This window comes from Orcinus orca, chromosome 18, assembly GCF_937001465.1.
Source record: "Orcinus orca chromosome 18, mOrcOrc1.1, whole genome shotgun sequence".
NCBI lineage: Eukaryota > Metazoa > Chordata > Mammalia > Artiodactyla > Delphinidae > Orcinus > Orcinus orca.
The window spans coordinates 1,370,187-1,396,289 of record NC_064576.1 but is presented as its reverse complement, the minus strand read 5'-3'; the positions used below and the strand labels follow the sequence as shown (position 1 = coordinate 1,396,289).

General features: G+C 48.5%; 1 long non-coding RNA gene across 1 annotated transcript in view; it reads left to right on the top strand.

Moving 5' to 3' along the window:
• The window catches only part of LOC125961886 (uncharacterized), an 88,553-nt gene that overhangs the window by 47,371 nt on the left and 15,079 nt on the right, over positions 1-26,103 (top strand). Inside the window, exon 2 of the long non-coding RNA XR_007472984.1 lies at positions 2,293-3,215. This is a non-coding gene — a long non-coding RNA (uncharacterized LOC125961886). The remainder of the gene's footprint in view (positions 1-2,292; positions 3,216-26,103) is intronic.

Here is a 26,103-nt window from a genome sequence, read left to right as displayed (position 1 = left end):
GAGTCTCCAGCCTCACCTGGCCTGTCCTGCCTGTGTTTGGAAGAACAAGACCATTTTCTCCACGTTTTTTACTTAATCTAGGCCGAGCTACCCAGACCTAAAGACTTAGATTTCACCTGCCCCAGGGTTAGAGGTCTGTTGACAACATGCTTCTGAAAAATTTTAACCTCTGATTGCTTTCTCTCTGTCAGGATGAAATTATTGAGTCATTTTTTAATCACTATAAAACATCAGAGAATTAACTTAGAACACGTGGGAAGACCTTGGTGAAAAGGGAAATCCTATGAAGTATAAAGAATTTGTGAGCTAAAATTAGCAAGATTATTATTTGAAAATTGTGAACTCTGCAGGAGCACTAAAACATTTTCATTTTTAAGAGCATTCTATCAGAAACACACTCTGAAAACACGTACAGAACTTGAGGCCTGAACAGTGAATAGAATTCAAATGGAATGAAGGTATTTATGCCCTGGAGAGATTTCCTCACCTTTTTGATTGTTTTTTTCTTTCTTGCTAATCTGTGCTGAGTTCAAGTTTTACTACAGCAAAAGTAAAGTCTTGCAAAATCATACACTTCTATAATACCCTTAAATTGCCTATGTGATTTCAAGTGCGTCTGTTTATGGATATGCGTGTCAACATATGCCTTCAAGTGTAACAAAATAGTTTTCAGTTGTTATGCATTGTTTTGTTTTGCGAAGGAGTGAGAGTTTCAAGGATCTCAGTGTTTCAATGATCCAGTGTTCACTGAGGCAACTTTGACCTTTTTCTGTAAATGAAGCCAAGACCAGGGTGTGATACATCAACCCCAGGGCTAGTCTGCTTAGCTGGCTTCGGGAAATGGCCCCAGGACCGTGGGCCAATTCTAGAAACCCAACACCTGTGCAGGTAAAGAGTAGGAAAGAGTTGCCTTTTCCGTAGGGTCTCCTCTTCTTCACTTGCTTACAGCTCCCACCCTCTCAACTAATTTTGATGAAACATTATTGTAATCATTCACTAAAATTAGTTTTAATTTTATCCAATGTGGACACTCTAGCTGATGTTCTCAGTGGCCAACACAAGACTGAAATTGAGTGGCCATCACTCTGATGGTTATGACATAACAAAATGCAGTGTATTTTAAACATTCTGTTCTGCACTGGAAATACGAGAAATTGAAGTTGGTTCCCAATTAATTTAATTCTTCACCAGACTCAATATCAAGAAAGGAAAGTACACTTGCAGCGACATTAGGTTTGGGGGACCATCACACAATAGTTTCTGAGCAGCAGTTCTTAAATATTTTGGTCCCCAGGGCACAGTGCCCTCTTAGAAAATGTAGAAGACCTGTCTGTGTGAGTTACACCTATAAATACTCATCACATTACAAATTAACACTGAGAATGTTTAGAAAGTATTAATTTATTTAAAAATAACTATCATATACAATATAACAATGATAATAAATAAACATTACTTTTTAACCTATTCTTGTGAAAAATACCTATATTTTCAGGAGAAGAAAGGCAGTTTGGTGGAAAGGGTACATTATTTTAAATCCAGGTTAGGACTCCCCTGGAGGTCCAGTGGTTAGGACTCTGCGCTTCCACTGCAGAGGGCCCGGGTTCGATCCTTGGTCGGGGAAACTAAGATCCCGCAAGCCGCACGGCACAGCCAAAAACTAAATAAACAAAAAGTTTTAAAAATAAAAAAAATCTGGCTTAAGAGAAGACAGGTGAGTTTTCATACCTGCTTCAGTATTCAGTCTGCTTCTGTGTGTTTTGGCCGAAGTGGGTAAAGCAGATAGGACCTCACGCAGATGTGTCCTTGGCAAAGGGAAGAGCGTTTTAATTTTAACTGGTTTTGGAGATTCTTCTTTGGCACTGCACCAAAACGTGACAAGCATTCGTATCCTATAGGTTAATTGCACTGAATCTGAAAACAGGTCAGTGAATATTTGGTCGTATTTTATATTTAAATCCACTGGTTTAGCCCGTGTTTGAATGAGTCATACCCGTTTGTGGTTTTGTGACATCATGCACTGGTTATCTGGAAAATATTGGCTCATGGAGTCATGCAGTTGACAAGTTTCATTATACCATTAATATATCCGAAAATCACATTCGTTAATATCACCACCAACTTCAACAACAAAAAACCTTTAAGAATTAGGCTTTAAGTTGAAAATTAAACTCATAGAGGCAGGTTTTCAGAAATTTGAGTTTTCATTTCAAAAATCGAATGTTATCATTGACAACAGATGCTGCCAATCATTTCCCCTGAATTGACCGACTGCTGCTTTCACTTTCCCAGATACTCAAGTCTCGATGTCATAGCTTGTTTGTCGGGGGTTCTTTCGAGTAAAGACGCGTTCAATGAGGGAGAAGAGCGGCTGGTCTAGCGCATCTCGGCCAAGGTCACGGTGTCCTTGCAAGACCAGCACCGCGCTTCCCATCCCATCACACAGAGAGCGGAAGAGACATATGCTCAAGGGCTGAGCGTTAAAATAGTCACTTATACAGCATCGTCAAGGCATTTCCTACGAACGGCTGGCATTATTAATTATTACCATTATTATTTCCTGTGCACACATGGCCTTGAAGTTCCCCGTGACCACGGGCACAGCTGGGAGCCACTGCTCTGATTTGGGCTCAGACCCCAGCAGTTCGGCCAGCGCAGACTCCGCACCATCGGTGCAGATATCCACGCGGGGAGAAGGTCAAGAACACACTGGCATTTTCACGAAAACACTCTGGACCTTGTGACCCTTTATAAAGGTTTTAGGGTTCCCCAGGAGACTGTGTACCACATTTTAAAAATTGCTAAATTACATGCTATGTAAGGGCCAAAACAAAAAGCAATTGTTTTACTAGAAATGTATGGGGACTCCAGGAACACATAAAAACAACCCAAGCCCAGGCCCTAGCGGTGGGAGCGATATCTTTAGCCATGGAAGTGGCCCAAATCTGTGATGTACTTGGAGAGCTTTACCTACAAAGAGCCAGCATGTTAAGTTATAAAGAGCAACTAGCATCTTCAGTTTGAGAGACTGTATCCAGCAGATCGCGCGTGAAGAACGAATAGAGATGAGGGTCTAGACCAGCGCCGGCGCACTGCTGGCTTGAGGAAGCAGTGGGCTTCTCTGCTGAACATGTTTCTCCTACTTCCATACCCTTGATCCCACTGGGGATGGTGCAAGGAAGAGTACGTGAATCGCAGTATAATTGGAATTGCAGGTAATTTTCATAAAAATATTCAGTTTAAAAAAAAATAGGAATGTGACATGCATCCTACAGAAAACAAAATAGCTTAACAAAAATCTTCAAAAGTAAGAAAAATGTCATATTGGTAAAACGGGTAAAGTCTGTAAAACGTTAGTATGCAGGCAATCCTCATTTCAGACAAGAAATCCATTTTTTTAAGCAAACCAAGACAATACCAGCTAACAATGGCTAGAGCTGCACTTAATCTGTAGAATTCAGTTTACGCCTTGGCACTTTACTCTGTTTTTGGTGAACGCAGGTTTTTTTTGAAAGCTTTTTGGCTTCAATTCAGGCAAAAGCAAAACAAGACTGAAAATGTACAGTATTATGAGCTTCAGATTGATGCCAAAGACAGCAGCTCTCAGCTCATTTGTTTTAAAGGTTGTGCATCTGATTACAAGTGTCTTTAATACGCTTTTTTGGGAACAAAATGGGATAGATCTAAAAATGGAAAATGAATGCTTTGCTAATGTGTATTGATATTTTAAGAATATTGACATTTCATAACTAGTTTATACAGAAAATACATTTGCAAGGTGTTTTTAAGTCTTGTTTAGACCAGTTGCTGATCACTTTATTACTATCGAATAAGCCATTAAGGGGACTACATAACTGCAATATGATTATTTATTAAACCTTTTACAATGAAATGAACACTTAGGAAGAGAGAACTGTCTCTGCTTTATCTTAAGCAATAATTATAATGTATTCACCATGTGTTTTTTATGTCATTGATGCATGGCAAATGGTATGTGTGGTGGCATCACATTCTACCCATGAGGGTGGTTATTTTATAATTGTGCTAAATCTAATTAGAATATATATAGCGAGGAAAACCAGCCACCAACACAACGTCCCCCCCACTTGGCCATTTATTACCTGATTTCATTACCTTTGCTGCAGAATAGACACTGGGCTGTGTCCGATTAGCAGGATGGGGTGGCAGCTTCGGGATAAAAAGGAGTTTTTCCTTCGGGAAAGTTACTGACGAGAGAAATCTTCACACCTGCTGCCTTAGGAGCTGACACCCCGTCGGGTTTGCACACCCCCGTGCACCAGGCCTGCACATGTGGTCCGGCGGAACTACCGGGACCCGGGAGCTTCTTGAAGTGGTCTTTTTCAGTGTCATACATGTAGGAGGACATCTAGGGAGCCATGTGTGTATTTCATGCTGTGTGTGGTGTGAAAGGAACAATATAATGTGGGAAATGAGAGGAAAAATGAAAATTATAGGCAAGAAAACTAGGAAAACCTCCAAAAGCCTATACAGAGTGTATATTTTTATATCTAAAGAGTTAAGGTCCAAATAACCCAAAAAACTAACTAAATGCAAGAGGATGATTCATTACACAGATTTGTATTGTTAGGAAGAGACAGACAACCTGCATTTGAATCTCAGCTCTACTTAGCTACCCTTAGCTGTGTGATTTGGGTGAAATTACTTAACTTCTCTGAGCCTTTGTTTCCCTTTCTGTAAAATGGGCATAATGATAATAGCTACCTCGTTGGACTCTTGTGAGGATGAATTGAATGAAGTGGTCCATGAATGGGGCCTGGTATATAGTAACTGCTCAATAAACGGTAGTAATTTTTCTTCTTGCCGCCTTTGGAAAGCGTCAGGTGTGAATCCTGCTTCTCCTTTTGTAATCTCTGTGCCACAGAATATCACTGAGCAAGTGGATGGGCTGACACCTGGGTTCCCCCTGGGGGAGAGGGAGGGGGGCCAGGCGAGGACACAGGTTCTCCCCCCAGGCTGGTGCTACTGCAGCCGATCCGTCCACTGTTCACCCTGCAGACAAACAGCATCAGAAAATGGAGTTCCAAAATCCCTCCATCAGGACAACGGGGCCAGAGCAGAGAACAGGAATGTGATCCAGCACATCACTTCTCAAAGTGACCGTATTTGCTCCCCGCCCTGGGGCTTTGAAAGAGCTGGTAAATAAGATATTTTCCTCAGAAGCCATTACTACGGGCTGCTGAGGAAAGGGTGAGATCGGTCCTTTTGCTCTATAACCATGTCCTTGGGGGCTGGCATCCCAGAAAACCCCCATGGATCACCTGGGGAGACAGCCTGGTGCCGTGGTCGTGGGCGCCTTTGTGACCTGTGGGCAGGAACCGGGTCTGCTACAGAGAGAACATGCACTTCTGATCCTTTTTTAAACTTTTTTTTTATTGTCAAAAATTTCAAACCTATCTTAAAGTAGAGAGACTAGTATAATGAACCCCCGAGCCTCTCACCCAGGGTAATTATTGACATTTGGTCAGTCACCTGACCCCCTCCCACTTCTTACTCCATGCGTTATAAAGCCCATCCTGGACATCCTGTCACTTCATTGGTAGTAATTTGGGTAACAACCCATTAGTATGGCTATTATAAAAGTTTTAAAAAAACCAGAAAATAACAAGTACTGGCAAGGATATGGAGAAACTGGAGCCCTCGTGCATTGTTGGTGGGAATGTAAACTGGTGGAGCCGCTCTAGGAAACAATATGGTAGCTCCTCAAAAAACTAAAACTAGCACTACCATAAGATCCAGCAATTCCGCTCCCGGGTACATAACCGAAAGAATTGAAAGCACCATCCTGAAGAAATACTTGTACACCCATGTTCATAGCAGCATTATTCACAGTAGCTAAAAGGTGGAAACAACTCAAGTTAAATGTGGTCCATCCGCACGATGGAATATTATTCAACCTTAAAAAGAAGAAAATTCTGACGCACCCTGCAGCATGGATGAACCTTAAGACATCACGCTAAGGGAGATGAGCCAGTCACAGAAGGACAAATACTACGTGATTCCACTTACGTGAAGAACCTGGAGTAGTCAGACTCTTGGAGTCAGGAAGTAGATGGTGGGGGCCAAGAACTGGGGGGACAGGGGACCGGAGGGTTACTGTGTAGTGGGGACAGAGTTTCAGCTTTGCAAGATGAAAAAGTTCTGGAGGTAGATAGCAGTGGTGGTTGTACCATCACGTGAATGTATTCACTGCCACTGAACTATGTACTTAAAAATCGTTAAAAGGAAAAGTTTACAGTATGCATATTTTATCGATACTAGTTTTTTTTGTGTTTTTTAAATTGACAAAATTCAATACTATCAAATATTTAGTCAATGTGCAGTATTCACTTAGTGTCTCATCCGTGTCTTTTTTTTCAATTGGTTTGTTCAAAATCAAAACCCAGGGCCTCTGCACTGTGTGTGGCCCATGTGCTTCTCACATCTTTTCTGGTCTGTAACTCTTCTTCTTGTCTCCTTTACACTCTTGCCACTTATTTACTGAAGAAACGAAGTCCTTTGTCCTGTAAAAGTTCCCATAGTCTGCATTTTGCTGGTGGCCTTGGCATGATTCTCCGTCCCCAGGCTTTTCTGTAAACTGATCGTCTTTTCCAGAACAAGCCTGTCCAGTGGAACTTTCTGCAAAGACGGGATTGTTCTGCATCAGAGCTGCCTCCTGAAGCAGCCACCAGCCACGTGTGGCTCCTGAGCCCTGGAAGCGTGGCTGGTGCCGCTGAGGAGCTGAATATTTAGTCCACTTTCGTTCTGAGTAATTTAATTTTACATACTTTTTAAAAGCCGGCTCTCAGACAGCACAGGCCTAGAGACTTAATCAGATTAAGGCTCTTTGTTTGGTCCAGGAAGCATTTTCATGGGCTGTGTCCTCAGGTGAACCCGGATCTGTCACGGACACACAGCACCAGTGCCCTGGGCTTGCAGCTGGCCGGTAGGAGTGACCTCTGTGGCGCCCCTACAATGCCAGAGGCCCGTACGTGTCCTGGTGGGGACCGTGATGCTCACAGCCCCACTGGCATCTGTCAGGACCACCGGCACCTCACAGGGAAAGAGGCAGAGATACGGGAGATGAATAACTCTCCTGGGCCACGCAGCCAACAAGCGCCGTAGGCAGCATCAGACCAGGCGGCCTTTCTCAGAACCCACACCCTTAGCCACAGCCATCCTGTCTGGTTTGATCTGGTTTCTTCCCAAAATGTTTACCTTCCGTGGCGTGTGGACAAAACCATTATCTTCTTGTCTCAGCTCATTTCAGATCAGGCTCCTGTTGGACCTAAACTTCAGGAATATATGGATTCCTTAAAATACACTTTCTGTGTTTCTCCGCACAGCTACCCATTTCTCCCTGCCTGGAGTGGGCTGAAATTCTGAAATGTGTTAATACTGACTCCATGGTCACCAGCCATATGTTCTGTTAAAAAGAAAATCAGGTCCTCAAGGTTTTTTACAGGCATACATGGATTGATTTATTCTCTTTTCTAGTCATTTTTCTTTATTTATTTTATTTTTTTATACAGCAGGTTCTTATTAGTTATCTAGTTTATACATATTAGTGTATATATGTCAGTCCCAATCCCGCAATTCATCCCTCCACCATCCCCACCCCGCTTGCCCCAGTTGGTGTCCATACGTTTGTTCTCTACCTCTGTGTCTCTATTTCTGCCTTGCAAACCAGTTCATCTGTACCATATATATGCGTTAATATACCATATTTGTTTCCACATGTGTTAATATACAATATTTGTTTTTCTCTTTCTGACTTACTTTACTCTGCATGACGGTCTCTAATTCCATCCACGTCTCTACAAATGACCCAGTTTCGTTCCTTTTTATGGCTAATATACCATTGTATATATGTACCACATTGTCTTTATCCATTCGTCTGGCAATGGGCATTTAGGTTGCTTCCATGACCTGGCTATTGTAAATAGTGCTGCAGTGAACATTGGGATGCATGACTCTTTTTGAATTATGGTTTTCTCTGGGTATATGCCCAGTAGTGGGATTGCTGGGTCATATGGTAATTCTATTTTTAGTTTTTTAAGGAACCTCCATACTGTCCTCCATAGTGACTGTATCGATTTACATTCCCACCAACAGTGCAAGAGGGTTTGCTTTTCTCCACACCCTCTCCAGCATTTGTTGTTTGTAGACTTTCTGATGATGCCCATTCTAACTGGTGTGAGGTGGTACCTCATTGTAGTTTTGATTTGCATTTCTCTAATAATTAGTGATGTTGAGCAGGTTTTCATGTGTTTGTTGGCAATCTGTATGTCTTCTTTGGAGAAATGTCTGTTTAGCTCTTCTGCCCATTTTTGGATTGGGCTGTTTGTTTCTTTAATATTGAGCTTCAGGAACTGTTTATATATTTTGGAGATTAATCCTTTGTCCGTTGATTCGTTTGCAAATATTCTCTCCCATTCTGAGGGTTGTCTTTTCGTCTTGTTTGTAGTTTCCTCTGCTGTGCAAAAGCTTTTAAGTTTTATTAGGTCCCATTTGTTTATTTTTGTTTTTATTCCCATTTCTCTAGGAGGTGGATCAAAAAAGATCTTGCTGTGATTTATGTCAAAGAGTGTTCTTCCTATGTTTTCCTCCAAGAGTTTTATAGTGTTTGGTCTTACATTTAGGTCTTTAATCCATTTTGAGTTTATTTTTGTGTATGGTGTTAAGGAGTGTTCTAATTTCATTCTTTTACATGCAGCTGTCCAGTTTTCCCAGCACCATGTATTGAAGAGACTGTCTTTTCTCCATTGTATATCCTTGCCTCCTTTGTCATAGACTAGGTGACCATAGGTGCATGGATTTATCTCTGGGCTTTCTAACCTGTTCCATTGATCTATATCTCTGTTTTTGTGCCAGCACCATATTGTCTTGATTACTGTAGATTTGTAGTATAGTCTGAAGTCAGGGAGTCTGATTGCTCCAGCTCCATTTTTTTCCCTCAAAATTGCTTTGGCTATGCGGGGTCTTTTGTGTCTCCATATAAATTTTAAGATTTTTTATTCTAGTTCTGTAAAAAATGCCATAGGTAATTTGATAGGGATTGCACTGAATCTGTAGATTGCCTTGGGTAGTATAGTCATTTTCACAATATTGATTCTTCCAATCCAAGAACATGGTATATCCCTCCATCTGTTTGTGTCATCTTTGATTCCTTTCATCAGTGTCTTATAGTTTTCTGAGTACAGGTCTTTTACCTCCTTAGGTGGGTTTATTCCTAGGTATTTTATTCTTTTTGTTGCAATGGTGAATGGAATTGTTTCCTTAATTTCTCTTTCTGATCTTTCGTTGTTAGTGTATAGGAATGCAAGAGATTTCTGTGCATTAATTTTGTATCCTGCAACTTTATGAAAATCATTGATTAGTTCTAGTACTTTTCTGGTGGCATCTTTAGGATTCTCTATGTATAGTATCATGCCATCTGCAAACAGTGACAGTTTTACTTCTTCTTTAACAATTTGTATTCCTTTTGTTTCTTTTTCTTCTCTGATTGCCGTAGCTAGGACTTCCAAAACTATGTTGAATAATAGTGACGAGAGTGGACATCCTTGTCTTGTTAGTGATCTTAGAGGAAATGCTTTCAGTTTTTCACCATTGAGAATGATGTTTGCTGCAGGTTTGTCATATATGGCCTTTATTATGTTGAGGTGGGCTCCCTCTATGCGCACTTTCTCAAGAGTTTTTATCATAAATCAATGTTGAATTTTGTCAAAAGCTTTTTCTGCACCTATTGAGATGATCATATGATTTTTATTCTTCAGTTTGTTAATATGGTGCAACACATTGATGGATTTGCATATATTGAAGAATCCTTGCATCCCTGGGATAAATCCCCCTTGATCGTGGTGTATGATCCTTTTAACATGTTGTTGGATTCTGTTTGCTGGTATTTTGTTGAGGATTTTTGCATCTATATTCATCAGTGATATTGGTCTGTAATTTTCTTTTTTTGTAGTATCTTTGTCTGGTTTTGGTATCAGGGTGATTGTGGCCGCATAGAATGAGTTTGGGAGTGTTCCTTCCTCTGCAGTTTTTTGGAAGAGTTTGAGAAGGATGGGTGTTAACTCCTCTCTAAATGTTTGCTAGAATTCACTTGTGAAGCCATCTGATCCTGGACTTTTGTTCGTTGGAAGATTTTTAATCACAGTTTCAATTTCATTACTTGTGATTGGTCTGTTCATATTTTCTATTTCTTCCTGGTTCAGTCTTGGAAGGTTATGCCTTTCTAAGAATTTGTCCATTTCTTCCAGGTTGTCCATTTTATTGGCATAGAGTTGCTTGCAGTAGTCTCTTACGACGCTTTGTATTTCTGTGGTGTCTGTTGTAACTTCTCCTTTTTCATTTCTAATTATATTGATTTGAGTCCTCTCCCTCTTTTTCTTGATGAGTCTGGCAAATGGTTTATAAATTTCGTTTATCTTCTCAAAGAACCAGCTTTTAGTTTTATTGATCTTTGCTATTGTTTTCTTTGTTTCTATTTTATTTATTTCTGCTCTGATCTTTATGATTTCTTTCCTTCTACTAACTTTGGGTTTTGTTTGTTCTTCTTTCTCTAGTTCCTATAGGTGTAAGGTTAGATTGTTTATTTGAGATTTTTCTTCTTTCTTGAGGTAGGATTGTATTGCTATAAACTTCCCTCTTAGAACTGCTTTTGCTGCATCCCATAGGTTTTGGATCGTCGTGTTTTCATTGTCATTTGTCTCTAGGTGTTTTTTGATTTCCTCTTTGATTTCTTCAGTGATCTCTTGGTTATTTAGTAACGTATTGTTTAGCCTCCATGTGTTTGTGTTTTTTACGTATTTTTCCCTGTAATTGATTTCTAATTTCATAGCACTGTGGTCAGAAAAGATGCTTGATACAATTTCAATGTTCTTAAAATTACAGAGGCTTGATTTGTGACCCAAGATGTGATCTATCCTGGAGAACATCCCATGTGCACTTGAGAAGATGGTGTAATCTGCTGTTTTTGGATGGAATGTCCTATAAATATCGATTAAATCTATCTGGTCTATTGTGTCATTTAAAGCTTGTGTTTCCTTATTAATTTTCTGTCTGGATGATTGGTCCATTGTTATAAGTGAGGTGTTAAAGTCCCCCACTAGTATTGTGCTACTGTCAATTTCCTCTTTTATAGCTGTTAGCATTTGCCTTATGTGTTGAGGTGCTCCTATGTTGGGTGCATATATATTTATAATTGTTACATCTTCTTCTTGGATTGATCCCTTGATCATTATGTAGTGTCCTTCCTTGTCTCTTGTAACATTCTTTATTTTAAAGTCTATTTTATCTGATATGAGTATTGCTACTCCAGCTTTCTTTTGATTTCCATTTGCATGGAATATCTTTTTCCATCCCCTCACTTTCAGTCTGTATGTGTCCCTAGGTCTGAAGTGGGTCTCTTGTAGACAGCATATAGATGGGTCTTGTTTTTGTATCCATTCAGGGAGCCTGTGTCTTTTGGCTGGAGCATTTAATCCATTCACGGTCAAGGTAATTATCGATATGTATGTTCCTGTGATCATTTTCTTAATTGTTATGGGTTTGTTTTTGTAGGTCCTTTTCTTCTCTTGTGTTTCCCACTTAGAGAAGTTCTTTTAGCATTTGTTGTAAAGCTGGTTTGGTGGTGCTGAATTCTCTTAGCTTTTGCTTGTCTGTGAAGCTTCTGATTTCTCCATTGAATCTGAATAAGATCCTTGCTGGGTAGAGTAATCTTGGTTGTAGGTTCTTCCCTTTCATTGCTTTAAATATGTCATGCCACTCCCTTCTGGCTTGTATAGTTTCTGCTGAGAAATCAGCTGTTAACCTTATGGGAGTTCCCTCGTATGTTATTTGTCGTTTTTCCCTTGTTGCTTTCAATAATTTTTCTTTGTCTTTAATTTTTGTCAATTTGATTACTATGTGTCTCGACGTGTTTCTCCTTGGGTTTATCCTGCCTGGGACTCTCTGCGCTTCCTGAACTTGGGTGGCTATTTCCTTTCCCATGTTAAGGAAGTTTTCGACTATGATCTCTTCAAATATTTTCTTGGGTCTTTTCTCTCTCTCTTCTCCTTCTGGGACCCCTATAATGTGAATGTTGGTGTGTTTAATGTTGTCCCAGAGCTCTCTTAGGCTGTCTTAATTTCTTTTCATTCTTTTTTCTTTATTCTGTTCCATGACAGTGAATTCCACCATTCTGTCTTCCAGGTCACTTAGCCGTTCTTCTGCCTCAGTTTTTCTGCTATTGATTCCTTCTAGTGTATTTTTCATTTCAGTTATTGCATTGTTCATCTCTGTTTGTTTGTTCTTCAATTCTTCTAGGTCTTTGTTAAACATTTCTTGCATCTTCTCGATCTTTGCCTCCATTCTTTTTCCGAGGTCCTGGATCATCTTCTCTATCATTATTCTGAATTCTGTTTCTGGAGGTTTCCTATCTCCACTTCATTTTAGTTGTTTTTCTGGGGGTTTATCTTGTTCCTTCATCTGGTACATAGCCTTCTGCCTTTTCATCTTGTCTGTCTTTCTGTGAATGTGGTTTTCATTCCACAGGCTGCAGGATTGTAGTCCTTCTTGCTTCTGCTGTCTGCCCTCTGGTGGGTGAGGCTATCTAAGAGGCTTGTGCAAGCTTCCTGATGGGAGGGACTGGTGGTGGGTACAGCTGGGTGTTGCTCTGGTGGGAAGAGGTCAGTAAAACTTTAATCCACTTGTCTGCTGATGGCTGGGGCAGAGTTCCCTTCCTGTTGGTTTTTTGGCCTGAGGCGACCCAGCACTGGAGCCTACCTGGGCTCTTTGGTGGGGCTAATGGTGGACTCCGGGAGGGCTCATGCCAAGGAGTACTTCCCAGAACTTCTGCTGCCAGTGTCCTTGTCCCCGCAGTGAGCCACAGCCACCCCCGCCTCTGCAAGAGACCCTTCAACACTAGCAGGTAGGTCTGGTTCAGGCTCCTGTGGGGTCACTGCTCCTTCCCCACGTCCTCATGCACAGACTACTTTGTGTGGGCACTCTAGGAGCGAAGTCTCTGTTTCCCCCAGTCCTGTCAAAGCCCTGCATCAAATCCCCATTTTGCTTTGTTTTAAATGAGCGAACTTACCATAATGGAAAGAGCCAGGTTGGCTGCGCAGCATCGGGTGGGTCCGCGGTGCTGGAGCATCCCTTGCCCGGCACCCGCGCGGAGTGTGTGTGCGCATGTGCGCAGAGCGTCAGCATGCAGACAGGGCTGCGTGTGAAGGTCCAGACCTCCTCCCTGGCGACCCAGCGTTTGGCACGAAATGCAAAATGGTTTAGCATCGCTCTCCTCTCTCACTGTGTGTTCAGAGAGGCAAGCAGGGCCCCGCTTATCTCGGGCAGCAGTGGCATGGACCACAGGAGGGGACTTGGCTTTGCAGTGTCTCGGGTGGGCGTTCAGACGCCAGCACGAGCTGCCCTAACTGTGTGGCCTCAGCAGGTCCTTGACGCCTCCTGAGCCTCGGCGTTCTCACCTGTAAAGCGGAGGTAATGCACCACCTGCAGAGCTTATCATGACGGGGTCCCACATGGGCACCTCTGCCGGTGGGGAGATGATGGGAATCTCAGTGCAAGGAAATGTTACTGAAGCCAATCAGAAGTAAAAAGTAAACTTTGGTGAATATCTTCTGTAAGATGTGAACATTGTTAAACACGACCTTTGGGCATGCGGAGGATGTTAATTTGCACAGTTGAGAAAGGAAATCTGAGAACAGGTGATCACAAGAGGGGAGCAAATGTGGAGGCTGAGTCGGTGTCGTTGGTGAAAATAAAAACCTAGTTTCTAAGGTATTTTGCACATAAGTAGATGGAAACTGTGTAGTTTCTATTCATTGGGCACTTGATGTGATCCAGGTCTTTCTATAGGCCTAAAAAGTGGGGTTAATTCACAACTAATTCTGCTGATATGAATTCTATAGTTTTAAAAAATATATAACTCAAAGTATGATTATAACTGTAGAAAGAAAATTCAATCCAGTGTACATAATGGAAGAAAATAATTTATGTGTTTGCAGTAATTATCTTTAAGTAGTAGGATGAAAGTGGTTTTGTCCTTTCCTACTTTTCTGTATCATGTAGCTTCTCAACAGTGATCCTATTCACTTAAAAGTATTTAAGAAATGCTTATTGATTTGGAAAAGAAAGGCCCTGTCCAGAGGTAACTAGCTCACTGGCCTCATTAAAGAAAAATGCTCCCCTGTATGGTGGGTGCACGCAGGGTCTGTGGCGAAGCAGGGATGCAGCTCAGAGACACTACCACCTTCATGTCAGGCATGAGGGGCCGGCACAGGAGAGCCTGGCTTGACAACTAGCAGACATCCTTCCTGTGCTGGGAAGAGGAGGCCAAGGCAGTATGGGTTGAATCGTGGCCCCCAGATTCCTGTGTTGAAGCCCTAACTCCCAGGACCTCAGGATGTAACTATATTTGGAAATAGGGTCTTTACAGAGGTCGTCTCGCGACAAGCTGCTTGCAAGCGACGTAGTCAAGAGACCCACTTCGCTTGGTCGCCGACAACCTGGGAGAGGCAGCCCTGTGGCACCTGCTTGGTACCAGCAGTCCTGAGTGTCCCACGCCTAGGAACACCTAGGTCAGTACGCGAACGGGTCCTCTCTCTGGACTCGGCACCCGTGGGGCTCACTCACAGCCAGCTCGCCGTCGAGCCTGGAAAGAGCAGTGCTTGCAAAGCACCATGGCTGCCTGCGCACATCCTCAGGTTCCGCGAACGCCCGTGCCGGGTAAATGGGAGCAAAGAGTCTGCAGCACTTACACCAAACAGACCCCAGTGTGTACAGTGGCTCGAACACGATAGAAACGGACTCGCCACACCACCCAGCCAGCGCACCCACCCTCGGGCGTTCGTCCCTACGTCCCGCAGAGTCTGTGCGGTGGCCGCTGATTCACCATCACTGAAGCCGGAGGCTGTCCAAAGGTGCCCCCGTGGGCGACGGCAGAACAAGCCGGTCCCCGAGCCCTGGAGCTCTGCCCCCGGCCGGAAGGAGTCAACTGGATGTCCTCCAGGGAATTAGGCTGAAGAAGAAAGGTCAGGTGCAGGGTGTTCCACTTACAGAACATTCCTGAGGTGACCCAGTCGTAGCACTGGAGAGAAGATGCCTGTTTCCGGGATCAGGGAAGGGGGGAGGGGTCGGCGTGGGAGGGGGAGTCCTGAGAGACCACGTCACGGATCTGGGCTCTCGATGTGGCGGCGCTTACAGGAAGCTGCACACGGGATGATGCTGCATAGAGCTGCGGGCACGCGTGCGCACACACACACACGTGTGTGCACACGGATGTGTAGAACAGGAGGAAACGGAGAACTCTATGGACCTGATCCCTGCCAACCTCCTGGAATTGATACTGTGTGGCAGTTATGCAGGGGACGGACCTGTACACGTCTTTGCAGCTTTCTGTGAATCGGTGATTATTTCAAAGCAAAATGTTAAGATAATAAACGAGAAGGGGAGAGGGCTCTGCCAGGATGGAGAGCAGGAGTGGGAAGATGATTTTCTGTTTTTTTATTGAGATGAACCACGCATAGGCCTCAGGTCACCTGATTGTAGGGGCGCAGCTCTGAATCTCTGCACAGGACGCACCCACGTGACCCCTCGCCCTGAAGGGTCCTTCTTGCCCTTTTGCCTTCACTGCCGTGCCCCTCAGAGGCACCCGGCATCCCGGCTGGAGTAGGACCGCAGACACCTCCCTGGTCCTAGCAGAGAGGGTCCTCGTTCACGGTTACAGCTCTGATTTTATTTATAATCTTCAATCCATCTCTTACTGATGAACACTTAGTTTCCAATCATTGGCTAATCTGCACGGTGCTGCCATGGATAACCCTTTGCCTACATTTTACACGCGGGGAAGTATATCTTTAGGGTAAATTCCCAGAGGCAGGACGACATCTGAAACGTTCACAGCTGCTGCTGACTCACCCTCACCTGCCCTCCCCAACAGTGTGTGTGCGGGTCTCCCAGCCCACAGCGCCTGCCGACCAAATTCTGGATGTCTGTCGCGCTCGTTAGTGAAATACGGCATCTCAGTAGCTGAGCGTCTTCTCATCACTTAGGGGCCATTTGTTTCCCTTTTCTGTGGCCCAACTTGTTCGTTTCCTTTGCCCATTTTTCTTCCAGGTCTGTGGTCTTTTTCTTAACGATTTGTAATACTTTACACAGTAGGGAAAGTGGTCCTTTGTGATATAAGTTGCATTTCTCTTAACTCCTGTTGAATTTTTGAGCCTTAATTCATTCTTCCCAGCCCAGGCTATAAAGAAATTTGCCCACGATTTATTCTCGTATTCGCATGGTTTCTTTTGTTTACGTTTAATTTTTGGGGCCATTTGGAGTCTCTTCCAGTGAATGGTATGATATGTGGACCCAAGTGCGTTTTTACAGTTGGTTCTGCAGTTCCCCCAACACTGTTTACTGGAAGACACACCTTCTCCTGGACGTGGACTCTTCACATCTGAGTTGCCGTCTCTGCACCCTGGTCTCTGTGCCACCTGCATGTCTGGCTCTCCCAGCCTCGTCTTCATGCTGCTTAACTCCGAGGCCTCATGTTCCTGTCCTGCTGGGCTGGGGCCCCTTCCTCGCTCTTCTTTTCATTATTTCCCAACTGTTACTTATTTTTTCTTATGAACTTAGAAATTAACTTGTTTGGCTTAACAAGCATTGAGGTGTTGAGACTTTTCATTCAAGCAGCTGCGTCTCTCTGTTCTTCAACTGTGTCTTAAAGCTTCCCGCACGCCAGTACTCCTGCTTCTTGAGTTTGTTTCTACTTTTTGTTGTTGTTGTGGCTGCTGCTGCCGCTGTTCTTTTGTGATGACAAACGAGGGTCTTTCTTCCATTTATTCTCTAATTTGTTTGTATCTATGATGGATATTGGTTTTCCGGTGTATAAACAAGACAACTGATCTGAACTCTTCAAAAATGACAGTATCATGAAAGCCAAAAGAAAAAAAAAAAAAAAGCAAATCAAACAGATGGGGGAACAGCTCAAACTAAAAGGAAACAGAGGTACCAGGGCAAGTTCACGCGATGTGCGATCCTGTTTGGGGACGGTTGGGGACATTGTGTGTGAGCTGTGTGACGAGGTGTGGGCACCGAGTCAAGGGTGCGTTGCCTGGGTTGGTCACAGTGTTGGCGTTTTGCAGGAGGACGTCCTCGTTCCTGATCAATGTGGAGAGCCAGGTGGGGGGCCGCGAGTCTGCAGTTCACTGCCCAGGGATTTAGTGACAAATGAGAACAAGACAGAACTGCGCACACACGCGCACACGAGGCAGACGTGGAAACGTGAACCACCGGTGAATATAAAGTGCTTATGCTGTTACTCTTTCAGCTTCTCTGCAAGTCTGACCATTTCCCAAAGTTGGGGCACAAAGAAAATCCATGTAAGATGCTTGGCATGTAGATGATGGTCTGCGGGGACCGTCACCATGTTGGTTCACCCCCCCAGGAGGACCGGAATTCTGGGTAGAATAAGAGGGTTTTAATCTACCCTCTTTCCTCCCATCCCTGCGTCCCTAAAGTCCCCGGTGAGTGTAGCCTCGGGACGCCTCTCAGCTCACAGATGACGCAGTCTCTCCAGCCACAAGAATCACTTCATTTCTGTGCCAGAAAGGTCCTGGTCAACTACCTTTCAAACTTACTGCGAAGGTACCCAGCATGGGGCAGACCTCCCCTGCTGCAAAGGCAGCGGGGCCCAGGCAGCGGTCACGGAAGCAGGAGGACGTCCAGCTGAATTCCCTCAAAACCCACGAAGAAACATGCTCTTCTGATGCGACTTTGCCAGATAAATGAGAAGAGTCTCGTTGCTTTTTTGAAGAGAGAAAGCAGGTTAGGGGGAAAGTATGAGCTAACAAAGTACAGAAGCTACTGCAGATAAAGATGGCTTCTGCCCCAAACTGCATCGTTGGTGTAATCCGAGGGAGGGGCAGACTGAAAAATACCGTCCCTCATATTCAAAAGCGTCATGCCACAGCGGTTCTCCCAACAAACCCGAGTGCGTCTTTCCTCTGCCTCCGGGCTGCCCCTCGTCCCCTTCCAGGAGCTCAGCTCCCCCTCTCCCGCGCCGGGTCCCTCCAGCGCGGGCCAGTAACGGGGCCAGGAGCCACAGATGCTGTCGCCGTGGGAACCTGCGAGGAGAGACAAGGGTGTGGGTGTGCGGCCGCAGCGCCCCACGCGTCCTGCACAGCCACCAGGGCTCTGCTCAAACGTCCTTGAAAAGGCGCCGACAGGTTCCCGGACTCCGACACCTGCTGGTTCACACCTGAGAGGCAGGTGCCTAGGCCCTCACCTGGGCAGAGGGGACAGGAGCGGGGGAGGGGCGACGGCGGCCTCCACGCTCCCCTCTGTGTGCGCAGGACACTGCCCCCTCCCCCAGGCCGGGGCAGGTGGCAGAGGGATGGAGCTGAGCTTTCTACTGAGCTGCGTTCTCACAGTCAGGATGTGGAATTTTCCAGAGTTCCTAAGGACCCAAACTTGGCCCCCGACGCCCCCATCTAGCAGGGAGTGTTTTATTCTCCCACGCAGGTTAGCTTTCTACACCTGTCAGCAAAGGCCTTGTTCTCGGGAAGACGATCGGATTGACATGCTTTCGCACCCGCCGAGTTTCAGACGAAGTCAGAGTCCAAGCGAAGGGCCGCGCTGCGGACTACGCGGCGCATCGATGGGCCTCCAGCGCAGCTCCGTGAGGGGGTCCGGCCGCTCAGCCCGCAGGCTCTGTTCCACGGGACCCGGGAGGGACGTGCAGGGCTCCGTCAGCTGTCACGCTGGGCTGTCAGCTGCACGCCTTCCGCCGTCCGTGTCTCCTCCGCCTTCCGGTCCCCTCCCGAGCCCAGGATCAGCACAAGAGATGGAGGTTCCCCGTGCACGAAGAAAGGCGGCCAGCGCTCGCGGGGGGCCTCCTGGAGGAAGCATCCCACGCGTGTGCCTTTGGGCAGCAGCCTTGGGCGTGCCCCAGGCCTGGGACCATTTCTCCATCTTCCGTCCCCTTCCAGCCCTGCCCAGGAGCAGGTGGGAAGCCCTGCAGGTTCACGTTAAGTAAAGGTGTACGGGGCTTGGGCAGCAGGAACCTCTCGTGTCCCCACCCGAGGACGGAGAGCCAGGGGAGGAAGAGGAGACGGGGTGGTGGGGCAATTTTGTCCTTAACGTGTTGCATCACTAAAGACCCTGTGAGATGCCGCCAATTCTAACCTCAGGGGTGTGTGACAAAGAGCATCATCCCGTCTGAGAGAGACTCAGACGGCAGGTCCCAGGTGAATCGGCGATGCGAGCGACCTCCACCTAAAGCAGCCCCTCCCCGACCCCAGCGCAGCTTACCCTCCCCCCAGCAGGCCGGCCTGCTGCCGTCCGCCCCCTCGTCCACAGGCCCGGCTCCCGGCTCCGGGCAGGGCTGTTCTGGGTGGGTGCACGCCACCCCCCTCCCCGGGAGGCAGGGGCAGGAAATGAGCACGTCCCCGCAGGAGGACCCCGGTCCCGGAGACCGAAGGAGGGAGGCCGCCGGGCCTCCGCTCTTCCCTGGCCTCCCTGCCTCTCCTCCCGCTTCCCCGCTGCCCACCCGTGGAGGGGGGCCCTTCCTGCTGCAGGACTAGGTGCCCAACATGGGTCACTCGCCTGCTTCTGAACATGCAGAGCTGGTGACCTAACCCCGCGCCTGTTCCCTGCGGTGGTCGCCCCCCGCTGTGAGCGTCCCTGGGATGAAGGTCCCATGGTCACCTGCACCAGCTTCCCTCACCTTAGCTCCTGCCCCCCCTTCCACGCTAGATGCCCCGTCCGTGTCTCCTGGCACCCGGTGCCACCCTGCACCCCGGCCCCCTGGAATTTCCTCGTTTACTCTCTGCTGACTGCGCCAGGCCGCCCCTTCTCGCGGGGAGGGAATTCCTCATTCAGCTTCATGCAGCTATTTCCTGGGTGGCTCTCACCCTGCTCACTTTGCCCGTGGTGGTGGGTCCGCGGTAAATGTCCGTGGAGTGACTGGTGGCCGAGTGGCTGAGTCATTGCTGCACCTGGTCAGCCCCACCTGTGTGGGCATCACAGGCCAGGCAGGATTCTGATGAAAGCATGGTGGAGGAAGCCCTGTCCTTGCAGGGTCAGAGCACACAGGACAGTGAAAACACGCAGCAGTCAGTCGGGAGCCGAGTGTTCTGTGCTGGGGCTACCGCGGAGATACAGGGACGGAGGGGTGGACGCATGGGGCTGGTCCAGGAAGGTACGTGGGCTCGTTCTGAGGGTCAAGGGACGGTGTGAATTTGGGTCAGAGGAAACCAGAGATGAGGGGCCACATCTGGGAAGAACCTCAGAGGCTGCTCAGCTGCCTCTCCTGGGATCCGAATCTGGACATTTGCACTGTCATCGAATTAAGCAGAAGGAGAGACCCTCGTGGGCGCAGGATCCCGGCAGCCGGGCAGAGTGGGGCTCTGGCGGTGCAGCCGTGACCCCATGACAAGGGGCTGATAAAAAGGCGCCCTGACTGCCCGGGATGACGTAACAGCCACCGCAGCTTCCTTCTCCTCACCACCATCCCCAGCTTCTTCCCCTGGACGCTGCAGCAAACGTTACCTTCTCCACGGAGCCTTCGGAAACCTCCTCGTCCTCCTGCGGTTCCCCCATTGTTACTGCTCTCACTTACCTTTGTGCCGCTTTGTAAATGTCCTTGTGTCTGCGATGGGCTGCACTTTGATTCTTTTCAGCTTATAAGCTCGTTGAGGTCAGGAGCTCGTTTTCTGTTTTTCTCCTGTGATGGTTCCCGGCACCGCCCTGCAGCCCACCTTCCACCCACACTCTCCGTAGGAGCTCTGCTTCCCTCTTGCCCACGATCGGTTTTATTATCGTGCTCTGTCCGTCTGTCTGTCCCTCGATGGTCATCTCCTTGAAGGTCGAGTCTTATTTATCTTTACGTCCTCAGAGCTTAGGAAAGTCACGGATGTTCCGTGTTCGTATCTGTCAAACGAGAGCAAATGAATCGGTGAACGAACAACAACAAACCTAACCTTCCCAGGGCGCGGTGACATTTATCAGTGACGGTTCAGCGAAAGAAACAGAAACCGTTCTGGGCCCCATAAGAGAGCTGAGCGGCTTCAGTCACGGGGCTGGTAGAAGGGCCCCAGGCTGGACCTCCAGGCAGGACCCGTGGACCCTGGAGAGGTGGCCTCCCAGCAGCCTTCATCACAGGCATGAAAATGGGGGATCAGGTGCCCCCAGAACCCCAGGGTCAAGGACTCTGCCAGGATGGGGAAGCCGCCTGACCTCAGGGCCGCACCGAGGCCTCTCAGCCCGCAAAGCCGGTGACAACCTAAGGCTGGATGTTCCCGCCGTGGCCTCCACCACAAACCCCACTCCACACGCTCCACGACGAGCGCGTGGACACAGCAGCCCGGCTGGGGGCATCCCGCCCATGCAGCTTTCTAGGAAGCAGGAAGTGGTCCAGCAGCAAGAAGATGGGTTCCTTCCGCCATCCCCCAGTCAGAGCCCCTCGGTGGGAAATGCGATCGACATTCGGGGTCCCAGCTGCAGAGAGGTCAGGAGGGGTGAGCTGCCCGCCTCCCCAGGAGAGGAGGAGATGAGGCTGCGTGGGGAGCGCCGTGTCCCACCGTGTCCGACCCTCTGCCTGATGAGCAGAGTCTCCGTGTAGCTCGACCTGGAACGTCCCGAAGAACAAGGGGCCTGGTTCTCCCCGACGCTGCATCTGGATTCTTCAGCAGCGTTCGTGAGTAAACAGCCCGTAAGTCCCAGGGATGCAGGTTCCAGTTGTGGCAACACCAGGACCCTCACAGAGGGTGCAGCCTCCGCCCCTCCCGACAGCGCTGGACCACAAGCGGCCTCCCTCTCACTGCACGGGTTTTTGAGTTTTTAGGTTTTCGGGGCGGTGGGGGCCTCCCGCCCGCAGGATCTGCACTGGGAATGCGGAGTCGTAACCACTGGACCGTCAGGGAGGCCCCCTCACTCCACGGTTGTTCAGTGTGTCAGCCAGACCCTGCCCTCTCCCTTCCACCAGCCCTGTTGCATTCTCCTCTCTGGAGTGGTCCCCGTGACCCATCAAAACAAACAGCGAAACCAGGAGTCGTTTCTGAGGTTCTGACCCAGGTGGAGAGGGGCCAGCTGTGCGGTTCGGTGCTGCCTGCCCGGAGGGTTTTCTGCTGCCCCGTCCGACGCCTGCTCTCGCTGGAGTCCGTGGGAATCTCACACTCCTACCAGCGACAGAATTTGGTGTCACGGGTTAGTATCCTGGTTGGACACAGCCTCCGGCACACAACCCGATCCCTCACTGCAGTCGGGGTTTCATTGTTCCCCAGAAATCCAAACCCAAGCTCATTCATTCCTCCAGCTGACTTCAAGGTGCTCCCCGGGACCATCTCCTCATGGGGCCTGAGGCTCTGAGCAAACACTCACTTTTCCTTTGTTCACTTTTTGGTCCCTACCTGCCGTCTAAAGACGTCTGTTGCCTTGGGTAGAAATCTGAGCGCACCTGGAAGGAGCGGTCTTAGCCCAGGCCTTATGCGAGTCCTTGAAATCTAAGCAGTGTTTCAGCCGTGTGTATTTTCAGGGCTTGGTGAGTTATTTGGAGGCTGGTCTCTGGCGGTCTGGTCACTGGTGATAAAGCAGGACCACGTGTGGCCGGGCGTCCAGGACAGGCCACGGCCACAGGACAGGTCCTTGGGTCTGCAAGGCCACTGTGGCCCCCCGGCCCCGCCGTGGAACTGTCCTTCTCCTGTGGAAGGAGACCCAGTTTCCTGGGAACCACAGGCCCTCGGGGAAACTGCCTGGAAGGGCAGGAGGCAGTGACCGATCCCGCTTTGATTAGCATCCAGCACTCTTCTCCCCATCAGGTCCTGGGGAGCAGAGCAGCGTTGAAGCAGCCTATGTTTGTCCCTATGTTCGGCACGTGCATCTTGGTGGAAAGACCTGCTCACACGGACGGAAAGATCCCTCCACCAGCCGCCCACCCGGAGCCAGGAGCCAGTCCTTCTCAGCCTGGTGGACGCCCCAGTTCCCCTCCCAACACCCTAGTCCTTGGGCTTCGCATGCGGGTCCCATCTGTCCCCCCTGCCCCCGTCTCCCTCGCCTCCAGAGGGTCCTCCTTGTCTTCAGGGCCCCGAGGCGGCCTCCCCCCTGCTCTGAGCCCACTGCCCCGGGCCCCTCGCTCTGGGGCACAGCGTGTCTCACAGCTCTTCAGGTCTTGCCCAAATATTTATTCCACTGATGAAAATCTGAGAACCAGGGACTTCTCTGGTGGCGCAGTGGTTGGGAGTCCGCCTGCCAATGCAGAGGACACTGGTTTGAGCCCTGGCCCGGGAAGATCCCACATGCCGCAGAGCAGCTGAGCCCGTGTGCCACAACTGCTGAGCCTGCGCTCTAGAGCCCGCGAGCCACAACTTCTGATCCCATGCGCCACAACTACTGAAGCCTGCGCACCCTAGAACCCATGCTCCACAACAAGAGAAGCCACCGCAATGAGAAGCCCGGGCACCGCAACGAAGAGTGGCCCCCTCTCGCCACAACTAGAGAAAGTCTGTGCACAGCAACAAAGACCCAACACAGCCAAGAATAAATAAATTAAAAACAAAAAAACAAAAAACCTGAGAACCAGACAGAGAGCTTCCCAAGGCCCAAGATCTAGTGACTGTCAGATCATCGTCACCAAACCTCACCTAATCTTTGCATTTATTCTTGGAGAACAGGCTTGTTCTGTTAAAACAACAACAAAAGGGTGCTAGTTATTGATGCACATCAGAGCCCATGGGACACTCACCACAAGGAGATCGTCCATTTATTCAGATGAGAAAACCAAAGCCAAGAAGTTAAGGAACTCGTCTGGTCACCCGGGCACCACGGGCACAGTCCTCTGGCCAACACGCTAGGGTCCGAGGGTCCTTGCTGAGAGCCCGCCGTGCACACTCTCGTGGGTGTCCCCCGGTGCTGCCCTGGCGCTCACTCCGTGTCCCCGGCCTCGGGAGGACAGAGTCCACACTCTCCTACTCAGGATCCTACAGTCGCCTCCCAACTCGCTCGAGATTCAAGCAGAAGCTCCCGCGGACCTGACCACTCCCCCCACTCCTTCTGCTCCAGCAAACTGGCTCCCGTGACTCCTAGACGACCCCAAGCCCTCTCCCATCGCGGCTTCTGTTCACGATGCTCTTCGCTCTTCCAGAAAGTTCTGCTTGAGTGTCATCTTATCCCCGAGACCTGCCCTGACCAACCTAGAATCCTTCTCGCCTTAACTCTGCTTTATCTTCCCCAAAGCGTGGACCACCATTTAGCATCGGCATGTAATCCTCTTATCTGGTAGTTTCTTGTCTGTTTCCCCGGCTCCACCTCCAGAACCCAGATTACTGACTGGTAAGCAGCTCTCCATAAATACGTGTTGAATCGATGAAAACCCGAGCTGCTGTCACTGCAGTAACCCTCAGCTGAGAAAAATAAATCCATTAGTTCTCCCAGATCTTAAGCCCATCTCTTGTTTCTACGGTAAAATAGGAACAATGCTACAAACGCAAGCATCTGCTTCATGAGAATAATGATCCCTACAGGTGTCTCAAGCATGGCTTTGGAGGAAATATAAAATACACCTTTTCCCTGCTAGGGAGCTCCGCCACGAAGATGGGAACGCACGCCGGCCTTCGCTAGGGAGCTCCACCACAAAGATGGGAACGCACGCCGGCCCTGGTGTATCTGCACCTGCAGAGGCCACCGCGGCGGCTCTACGTGGGTCTTTAAATGTAAGTTGAAGGAAGTGAAAGCTTCAGGAGCTCAGTTGCTTCCCCACAGGTCGAGGGCTAAGTAGCCACAGGGGCTGGTGGTCACAGCGGTGGACAGTCAGACACAGGACGTTGCCATCAGCACAGAAAGAAAACAGAAATAAAGCTACGTAGGATGGATCTGAGCATCAACGTCTGGAAAGTACCTTCAGTCGTCCCAAGGCCGCCCCGCGGGTGCCCAGACGTAATAAGCAGGATTTATTTCCGTGCCCTGTAATCACGAGAGCCGGCAGGGGGAACGGAGCTGCCAGAGGGATTTGGGCGGGGGATGTCTCCCTGCTGTATTTCGTTACCTCGGAACGTGTGGGAATGAACCTGCTGTTCCCTGGCTCTCTCATCTTGGAAAGGGATTTGCAGACGTGAAGTCACGCAGGCCGCTGGGCCTCCTCTTGTCCCACGGTCGCCGCTGGACCGCGAGTTGTGAACGTGAGCCTGTGTCCTGGCACCGGCCGCCGCGCGGCCCCACGTCTCCGGCACCACGATGCAGAGCTGATGTGCCCTCAGTGGGCTTGATGCCCACGCTGAGATACGCGACCCAGTGTGGATTGAGGACATGCTGGGGGGAAATAAAGTCACCAGCTGCTCCCCTGAATCTCCTGGCCTCGGTCTCCACGATGATGGGTGTGGTGTTATTTGGGTTGAGTTGTCTACAGGACTCTGGGTGTAAAACGATGGAGAAATAAATGAATTCCGCCTGCAGTTCTCCTCCTGGCAGGGACGTCACTCCCTTCCCGCCCACACGTGGTCCCTCAGCAGGTCACGGCGTCTCTCCTCCCAAGGGCACTTTGACCTATGTGTCCTCTCCCTCCCAACTGTCACCTCCCCAGACCCCGTCACTGGCTCAAGGGCAGGAGCCCCTCACTGTTTCCTGCCATCGAATCCGTCCTGTGCGGCATGAGAAGCCCTTATATCTGCTCTGGGTCACGTCACTGCTTCAACACCCTCCACCATTTTCTAAGCAGCTTTGATTGCCGTCTAAGGCGCATATGGAGAGGTGCCCAGCTCTCAGGATGAAGCCCGATGAACTGCCACAAGGTGAATCGCCCACAGCCTGTAGGCAGCCCCCAGACTTGGAACCAGAGACATCCCGGCACCGCCCCTGCCCGCATCCTAAGAGACATTCCGGCACCGCCCCTGCCCGCATCCTAACTCCAGACATCGTGGGCTGGGCCGCCTGCTTTCCAGCTTTCTACAGGTGGATGCACAGCAGGAATTCTTTTGATCTTGGCTTATTTGGGTCAAGATGATGTTTGAGATTCATTCACGTTGGCCTGTGCAGTAGCAGTTCATTCCATTCCATCTTTTTGCCATTGGCCGTGGTCTGAACGTACTCAGCGCCGAGCTC